We start from the raw sequence: 9,560 nt of genomic DNA on the forward strand, positions 1-9,560 counted from the left end.
ATGCCGCAGCGCCCAGAATTCCACCATTAGAGAGATATTTCTGGAGGTTAAGCACTGTCTCTGATTCTGAGTCACTTTGCTTTAGGTATATATTTTTTTAAGACAGTACATAGTTGTGTTTAGGCTTTTTGAAATAAGTGAGTTGATCTCACTTATATTTATTATTATATTTATCATAATGCTATTATCTTAATTTTTTTCACTTTTAATGCTTCATTTATATTTCCTTTGTTTTCTTTAACTGTGTACTCTGAATTTGAGTCCTAGAAGTGGTCAACCTTTTCAATTTTAAATGAGATGCTTAAATTTCTATGTCTCAATTAGCTTCAGAAATCAAGTAGTATCCATTATGTTCCAATTAAGAAAGGTGAGAAAATTTATGATCTTATAATTCTTCCCATTTCCTTTCCACCTAACACAGCCCTCCCAATAAACATAAGCTTCTTGTTATTGTTATCGGATTTTTCCTTCCTTATGGCTATATTATTATCTTTATTTTTTTTTAATATTTGGTAATTGCTGGGTTTTTCTTTCCTTTCATGGACTTCTTTTAAATGCAATAAGTATCTGGAAGAGGCCGCAGTTCTCAGACAGCAAAATCTTTGGATGAATTAAGTGCTCAAAGTGCTTTCATTCATGCAGAAGGAACCCCTAGCTGGCAGGACTCGAAGAGGAAGGGGGCAGGGAAAACACAAAAGGGAAATTGGATGGAGGATGGGGAAATACACGGAAGGCAAATCTTACCCACCTCTTCGTTTTGCCTTTTGACAAACATAGAAACAAGGAGAAAACATAATGTAAAGTAAACAAATGTTCCCAGAAGGCACCAAGCCGGCTGATGCTCTCTTGGTGTAAAAGAGGACAGAGGTAAGACACAACTGTGTGCGGCATCAAAGGTTGGCCCAGCGGGGGATGGCGGGGGAGGAGGAGGAGAAGCTGAACTTCCCAGGGAGTCCTGCAGACCTGCTCCCTGACATCACAGGCTTCAGAGTGCTCTCCCAGCTCCCTACCCCACCCCACGTCACGTCCTGTCCACACACAGTCTGCCCGCCTCTCATTGTAGAACGGGGCCCTGCACACAAAAACAACTGCCTCATGCTCATTCCAGGCTCGATTCTTTCTGAAACGGCCCTGGGTTTCTTTATCTCAACCCCTTGTGAGAACACAGGAAACCCTGCTTCCCCAATCCTGAAATATCTGCTCAGGAAGGAAGGTATATCGTCTTTCCAGGGCCTCTGTTTTGCTTGTGAACCACTTCGATAGGCGGCTTTGTAAACGCACCGCAAAAGCAAACCAGCGCACACCTTCCTTGTAAACGGCATGTTGGAAAGATAATGTCCAAATCCATTTAAACAATGAGGGAAAAGTTAGCTCATAAAACCAGGTACAAACTTTGTACCAACTGGACCAAACACAGTACTGGAGAGGACTTTTGTTATTGTTTTATTTAGCTTAGTTTGTTGATTTTTCTTTTTGGCTTACTAAGAATCATTCCAGAGAAAAATCATTCATTTTCTTCTTCGATATTCTTGCCGTACAAGGGTATAATTTGTTAATTCACCTCGCATCAGGTCCAAATGAAATTCACTTTTTCACGCTTTAGAGAAAACATACAAACCTCCAGCTAGTTCAATGATAGTTTATGATCAATTTTTATAAATAAATAGGCTAAGTCAAGACATCCTAAGAGAATAATAATAACTGAATTAGAGAGCTATCATGCTCGCTATTAAAAGACTTTGTTTAAAAATGTTTGCCAGAGAAGAAGGGTAGGAGGGGCCCCTGGGATTGCTTCATGGCCTCAGAATTCTGTGTTTCTATAAGCAGAAGGGGTATCTTTGCTTGACAATGTTTTCTGGGCCATCACCCATGATTTCTAAGCTGGACCCAGGTCTTAATCATGCTCCCACGAGCCTCAGATGACCTTTGTTTCAGAGCTGATGACAAACCCACCTTGCTGGGAAAAATTGTCGGCTGAGGTCTGGAAATGAATTTTTTAAAACAAAGCCATGTCCTGAAGTCACCAAATTCCAAGGCGATTTCTCTGTCTATTCCTAAGGACCCATCACCACAGACGTGAGGTGTTATTTGTATACCAAATACGGCAGTGCACCTAAAAAAATAAAAATAAAAAGCCGATGAGCGCTCTTTGCCTCTGACCTCTAAAAGCATCCATTGGGCAGCGTCTGGATTCTTACACACCGAGCCTGAGAACAGTTTCCGCCTCCTCCAGCGCCGTCCACCCGGGCCCCTTCTGCTCCGCCCCGCCGCCTGGCCCTGCTCCCTCCCGTTGCCCACCCAAGTGGCGCAGCTCGAGTGTCCTCCGGCTCACACCGTGCCTCTTGAACGGCTCCCCGAGGATGTAGCCATTGAGGAGCGCGAACAAAAAGACCTTTTACAGGCTCTCCCAGGCGCGGCGAGAGCGAGGCGCCTTTGAGGAGCCTGCCAAGGAGGGCGAAGGCCTGGCTTTGAAAACGCTTCTCCAGTTTGCTGACTCGTGGGACTTGGCGAGCCCAGGGGACAGCGCTGCGGGGAAGGAGCCCCCGACGGGCCTCCCTGGCGGCGCCCCCCTGCCCTTTTCATCGGGCACCCTGCGAGGGGCCGGCGGCAGAGCCCGGTGAACGAGGACTATTTGTCGGGCCCCCTCCTGGCACTGCAGCCCATGTATCAGGACGCACGCCTCCTGACTGCTAACTAATGGCAGAGAAAGGACAGCGGTTTTGCGCCCTGTCACCTGGAAAGCCCGTCTAAGCGGCTGTTCTGTCCTTCTGGTCTCTCCCCCTGGGCCCACCTGGCCCAAAGTTCCGCCTCTGTGGGACACGCAGAAGTGGCCAGGCAAGGACGAGGATCAGTCCGAGTGGAAAAAGTCAGAAGAGGAAGCAGTGAAACTCCACCGACCACAGGAGACGGTTCTCCTTTGCTCTGGGGCAGCAGTCAGGCCCGTGATTCAGCACAAAAACCACCCCAAGGCAGCCCCAGCCATGTCTGGTTCTGAGCAATTTCTTTGTGTTCACTCAGCTTTTCCTTCTGTAAAATAGGCCTAAGAGACACGGGCCCATGGGAGTTGCTCAATAAAGCCCTATTGTTTAGTCAGTCGACAAACTGCAAGTCTGAGTCCTAAATACGTCACCCACTGACCACTGGGGATGGGTGAATAATGAGAGCGAGGACGTGAGGGCAGCCTCCTCCCCCATCTGTTTATTTTTCCTGCCTGAGTCTAAAATGGCTTCAAGCCCTGGACTCACAGCAGTCATGCCTCTTCCTGTGGCAGCCAGAAAGGGGGCAGAGGACAGTGCTACTCAAGGTCGTTTGAAGGAGGCGAGGACCTACCTACCACAAAGGGCCGTTGTGAAAATGCAGACGCCCAGGAGCAAGGAGCGAGGACAAGACTCCCAATCAGGAGGCACCCCTTGCTGGGACTTTAGGAGCAAAAACAAAGAATGGTCACCTACAGAAGGCAGAGACACAGTGAATTAGAAGGCGGCACGCCCTCCAGGTGGAAGAATTAAACACCCTCTCTGCGCAGACAAGTTAGGACAGGGGTGCCTGTGTAGGTAATCGGGTAGGACCCGCGCCCCTTTCTCCCAGCCTGGGGTTGCAGGGGTGGGTAGCCCTGTCTGGAGGTCAGCCCCAATGCACACCCCCCTACACCCTCCGGGCACCCTCTTCCTCCCTCCCAGGCCCTGATTTTAACAGCTCTATTGCTTGCCAGGGAACTGTGGAGGCCGCTCCGGAGCCTTCTCCAGGTGCAGGAAGCAACACCAGAGCATCTTCTTAAGAAGTAAACAGTGTCGCCTAAATTAGCTCTATTTTTTTTTTCTGAACGGCTTTGAAGTGGCAGATTCTAGGGAAACCCCCAATACCCTTTAAGGGGGAGATCAAGCACTGCAGCGTGTTGCAGCGAGGTTACTAAAGCCGTTCACAGGCCTAGGGGCTCGCCGTAAAGGTGCAGTCAACACGCAGGCGTGCCGGTGAATGAGCACAGCCCTCATCCTCTGGGAGCATACCCTCCAGTGCCTTGGAGGGACCAACAGCATAATGCACAGGCCGAGGGAAGTAAAGAGATGCAGAGTAAGCACTGACAGGCACAGAGGAGGGAGCAATACATTTATTTTAGGAGAACCAAAGAAGGCTTCACAGAGAAGGCTTCCGAGGATAGGTGGGATTTGCATGACTAGAGGAGCCAGGTTGAGGGAAAAGCATTAGCAAAACTAGGAGTCAGGAGAGCTGTGGTGTGGCCGGAGCACAGGGTGGAAGGAGTGGGTGAGGCTAGAGGCCAGCTGGGCCAACCCTGGGAGGCCTGAGAACAAGGAGGGGTCAGAACTCGGCCAAAGTAGGGGAGGGGGTTATAATTCAACCTCTATCTTAGGATAACTCTGACAACACGAGGAAGTCAGACCATAGAGACTAAAGACATTAAAATCATCTAGAAGACTTGCAATGACCCAGGAAGGATGCTGAGGCATGATGGCCAGGCGAGTGGGGACGCAAAGGAGGAAGTAGGGAGGAGGACAGGGAGAAGGGGACACCAATCTGAATCTGAAATAGTGAACACAGGAGTGAGAGCAGGTTTAGAAGAACAAGGCTGAATTCAGTTAAGGAGAAGCCCAGTTTGAGATGCTAACAACTCAGTCTTGTAGAAATGTCTAGCAATTAACTAACCATTTAGCTAGTTTTAAAACTGAAAGGCAAAGAAATTGGTAGTGAACCAGGGAGGTGTGCAAGAGTCCCTGGCTTGTTGGATGGCTGTGGTAGTGATGAGGTCAGGGCAGCCGTTCTCAGACCTCAAGGGCATCAGCATCGCCTGGGGTGCGTGGTACCAAGGCAGATGGCTTGAGCTCGCCCCCAGTGGTCGTTGAGTGTTTGGCGTCAGTGCCTACAGAAGGGACACTGATGCCAGTTACTTGGTTAAAAAAATTAAAAGTCAAGGACATTCCTTTAAACTTTTAACTCTTTTCTCATTAACTAACTAGAATATCTTCATCTGTTTACCTTTTAACGAAATAATCTCTCTTAATGATTAACTGCAGTTAATTCCCATTGGCCAGCAGAAAGGTCAGTGAAATTAGCCTCAGGAGAAACCACCTAAGATGGCGAAGACTATTTTGTCAGAGGTGGGAGGAGATGGAGAAACAGAGATAAGAGGTGGTAGGAGGGCATGGCTACGTGCGAAGAATGGTGGTCTGAGCATTGCTATCAAAAACGGCTTAGCGGTCATGGGTGGTCACTACAAAATGTTGTGAGGAGCCAATAGATTCTGTCCTTCTCCTCAGGAAAGGAGTATGGGCTTCCTGCCAGCCTCACGCGGCCTACCCCAGATAAGGCCCAAGTGGGCCATGTGTGCTCCTGGCCCAGCCTATCTCAGCAGAAGGCCACTGAAGGCTTTGCTGCTGTTAACCTTTGACCCCTCGACCTGTGTGACCTGTGCATTTCAAAGTTGACCAAGACTTGTTAAAGTGTCACATGAAGAAAAGACAACAAGGCCTGACAGGAAAACATAAGAAATGCAAAGTCAACCTTGAAATCCTACCTGTGCTCAAAAAGGACTATCCCAACCCAAACGAGCTTGGAATCCAAGGCCAGTTTTCACAAAGCTTCAAATATTGGCATTTAATATGAAGCGTCATTCAGAAAGAAATGACAAAGGAAAACACGTGCATCTTAAAAGCTGATTAGCAAAGGGCCAAAGAAGGGGAGAAAGAAGGAGGACATATTTTCCTTTTATCTGAAACCTAGACTAGGCCTGAACCCAACCGCCCTATCCCCAGCAACCCTGTCTGCACAGGGAGTGACCAACCATCCCAGGTTGCCTGGACGCGCCTGGTTTTAGCAGTGAAAATCCCAGGAACCCCCTCCATTGGTTAGTCACCCCGGGTCCCCATCTTGGGAGACTCAGGGACCCAGTGCCAGGCCGATGTGCTATGAAAATGTGGGACTGGGAATGAGACAGACTCCTGGTTCTGTCAACTCCTGGCTTGCCACTTACTAGATGTGGGTCCCAGCACAGACCCCGTAATTTCTCTGAGCTTCAGGTCCCTCACTCTAAAAATGGGGCTTAAAAAAGCTGCTTCCTGGTATTGGTTGCAAGGATTGATGTGTAAAGGAACACGAAGCACGCACTCTGGGTTACACGTGAGCTTTCAACCAGCGTGCGATGTGAGCTATCTACCGGTAATGGAGCCAGCAGGTTTGCCCCCGGGTGTGGCCCGTGCTGGGAGGGAGGCAGAGGTGTGGACCGTTGTTGCTTCCCCTGGCAAACGTGCAGTCCCTGTCACACGTGGCCCCAGCGTCCCAGGGTGCCAGGGTCCCGACAGGAGGCCAGAGCTTGCTCGGGGCCCGTGGGAGGGAGATCTCTGGTGATGCTCAAGAGCACTGAGCAGGCACACAGCCGTCATGTGAGAAAGCCACATCCCCAGGCCACCATGTCTTGCTCCTGCGTGCCGAGTGGCGAGGCTGGAGGCAGGGAACAGCCACGGAGAGAAGCAAGCTGCCAGCGTTTCTAAGTGCTCGATGACGATGAATTCCCTCCTGTGGGGAACAGTCCGAAGCACACTGAGCGACAGCAGCCACGTGCATCTGGCCCACAGCCGTCCTTCCGAGGCCTCCCCGAGCTCTGGGTTTTCATGGGAACGGCTGGGTCTTCTCATCAGTGAGTGACAACGGGGCACGCAGTCTCAGTGAGGTGGGGCACGGGCCCCCTCAGAGGGGCTCGAGGCAGAGGACGCTGCCCCCAGCGCTGTGGCAATAGCAAGAAGATGAAATAAGACCCTTGATTTTCAAAGATTCTGTGAGGGTCCTTGAACTGCTCTGCTCACTTTTTCAGCGGCTGTGTGGCATTTACAGGCGAGTGACAGAGAGGCAGGAAGCACAGAGGCTCATGCAGATGCAAGAGTTTTGTTCACTCCAAGTATTAATTGAGCTCCTACTATGTAGCAGCCTTTCAGTTACACTCTGTGCTTTGCTTCTCACAGCAGAGATGCCCACACGGCAGCCTTGGCTGCTCTCTCCCCACAGCTCCTCCTCTGGCTCCGCTCAGAAGGGGCACACGAAAGCCCCTTTGGACTAAGTGCGGTTATTATAAGGTGTGGTCCCCTAGACACTGCCCTCTCTCTATCTTGACAATACGACTTCCTGTGATATTACTGATTACCTCCTGTCATCTCAGTAACAAAGGCTGATACCTGGGGCTGTTTTTTTTCTCCTCTCGGCAATATGCTTGACATTTAATGCATCATCAAAAAGTTTCTGAGGTTTTGGGGCTAAAACTCTGAGAGTATTACTTCCTGTCCCGGCAGCAGCTCAGGTTCCCTGAGCAGCCCGAGGCTGTGAAGTAGGGCTGCTGCTCTGCTCTGACTTCACCAGATGGTCCCATGGACTCCAAGGCTAGCCAAGAACCCAGCCCACCCTCAGTGAACCCTCTCAAGGGCTGAGAAATGTGCTCCAGACCTGAAACCAAGGGCCACTGGTTCCTGTCCCGAGCTCTGTCCCTTGGTTCTACAGTCCTTGAGCAAGTCACTTAACCTCTCAGCTGCTCAGATCAGTAGCATTGCAACGTTGTGCAAAATGGTCCCCAGAGCCTGGTCTGGCATCCAGTCCTCTGATCTCCAAGTATGGACTTGAACTGTCCTCAGACCAACGGGGTGACCTGCAGTGAAGCCTTCAGCAAAAGCACTCATTTTTCCTAGAGGTAAGAAGATTATTAGCTTGGTCTTTCCAAAAACCCTCCCCAATGGCCTAGCACCAAGGAAATTTGCTGGACCTGCTCCGTGAGAGCTGGAATTTGCACCCAGCAACGCAGAAAAGCATTCACCATTTCATAACTCTTCATTCCTTCCACAGGATTCGTGGTGCACGTGCTCTTGGTCAGCTCCAGTGCTAGGCTCAGGGGTACAAGGATGAAGATAGCAAAGCCCATGTCCTCTGGGATATCATGTGAGCCAACAACTTCCCTCAGGGTAGTGCTGAGGAAGGGCTCAGGGGCACAGGAACAGAGCCTCGAATTATCCCGAGTGATTGGAGAGACGGGCAGGGAAGGAGCCAACACTGGAGCTGACTCAGGATCTAGCAGCAGTTGAGCAGTTACACATTCCAGGCAAACGCAGCAGAAGCACCAAGGCCACAGCCCCAAGACAGGGGAGGGCAGCTAACGCCAGGCAGTCCCGCAGGACTGGGCTGAGCGCACATGGGCAGCGCTGGAAACCAGGCCTGAGGCTTCAATGTCTGCTGAGAAGTGTGGCTCGTACTCATTCAGGTTTTCAATTGGGGGAGCACAGTATAAGCTGTGTAGCCTAAAAGTCAGGGGCACTGATTTGGGGGGTCACCCAGACCTCAGATGAATCCCTGCTCTTTCTAATGGTGTAACCTCTGCTGAAATGCTTCATCTTTCTAAGCCTCCACTGCCTCATCTGTAAAATGGCATAACAACGATACCCACCCCATAGGATTGTCACGAGGGTTACACAGAATAATAAACGTGGGGTGTTGAGCACCATGCCTGGCGTTCAGTTACAGCTGCCGAGAGGTGAGGTCTGGATCTGTGCTTTTAGATGATTGGTCCAGCGCCGTTGGTTGGACAGGTTGGACGGGAGTCAGACGGGGGCAGGGATGAATCCAAATGCACATGTGCACACCCACCAACTACTTGAGGGTGGGGTAAACTCCATACCACACAGAAGACGTGATTTAACTGGAAGGTGCAAGAGGGGAAGAGTCGGAAAACGGCTCACAGGGGAGGCGACATGGGAAATGGATCCTGTGAAGAGGAGAAACGAGGAGAGAACAAGACAGATAAGGAACAGAAGCAGGAAAGTCCAAGGTGTGCAGGAGCAATGAGAAGAATCCAGAGCCAGGGGCCCATGGGGGAGGGGCGGGGAGGAAGGCCTCTGTGGGTCCACACTCAGGAAGCACACATGACACGACCACCGTGCGTGCGGGGGCCAGGGCTCTCGCTATCATGGTGAGTCGGGCCAGCTCCTGCGTCAGGCCCTGAAGGCCACACTGAGGAATGTGGAGTTTATTCAGTAGGTGGCAAGGAGCCTACTCCTGTATTAGAATTATCCATTTCCCGTCCAGTGATGCACAAAAAGTTTTCAAGAAGGGAGGGAGACTGCAGTAGAAGTGTTCCCACCCCCCTCCCGGGCTCTCCTGTGTTCAAGGGCAATGAAGCGAGTCCCTTCATGCTCCATTATAACCAAGGCAGTGTCCTTTCTCTCCCTTGTGCACTCAAGTTAATAAGAATAGCTGGTTCAGCTCTGTTTGAAGTGCTTTGACTGTCTTTACTCATGTGATCCTTGTAAGAGGATCGATATTATTATTATTCTCCCACTTTGTGGATGAGGAAACAAGACACCAAGCCATTAAGGAACTTACCCAAGGTCACCAGACTAGTAAGGGACAAGTGGGCCGTCCAGCACAAAAGCCTAAAGGAAAAGGACTGGAGGTTTCTCTGCAAACACCTGAGAAGGTCCCAGCACACAAGTGGCCAGCGTACCCCATGGGGAAGTCACGTTTCATGTGAGGCCTCTTGGGGACAGGGCGGTCAAAGGAAAGGTGAGGCTCAC

At 50.5% G+C, this 9,560-nt stretch overlaps 1 long non-coding RNA gene across 1 annotated transcript; it reads left to right on the forward strand.

Annotated features, from left to right (window-relative positions):
• The first annotated feature begins 3,135 nt into the window (after positions 1 to 3,135).
• LOC139076438 (uncharacterized) lies at positions 3,136 to 3,800 on the forward strand. Its single transcript, XR_011528045.1, has 2 exons — positions 3,136 to 3,550; positions 3,713 to 3,800. It is a non-coding gene; the product is annotated as an uncharacterized lncRNA (long non-coding RNA).
• The last annotated feature ends 5,760 nt before the right edge of the window (positions 3,801 to 9,560 follow it).

This window comes from Equus przewalskii, chromosome 16 (genome assembly GCF_037783145.1).
Source record: "Equus przewalskii isolate Varuska chromosome 16, EquPr2, whole genome shotgun sequence".
Lineage (NCBI taxonomy): Eukaryota > Metazoa > Chordata > Mammalia > Perissodactyla > Equidae > Equus > Equus przewalskii.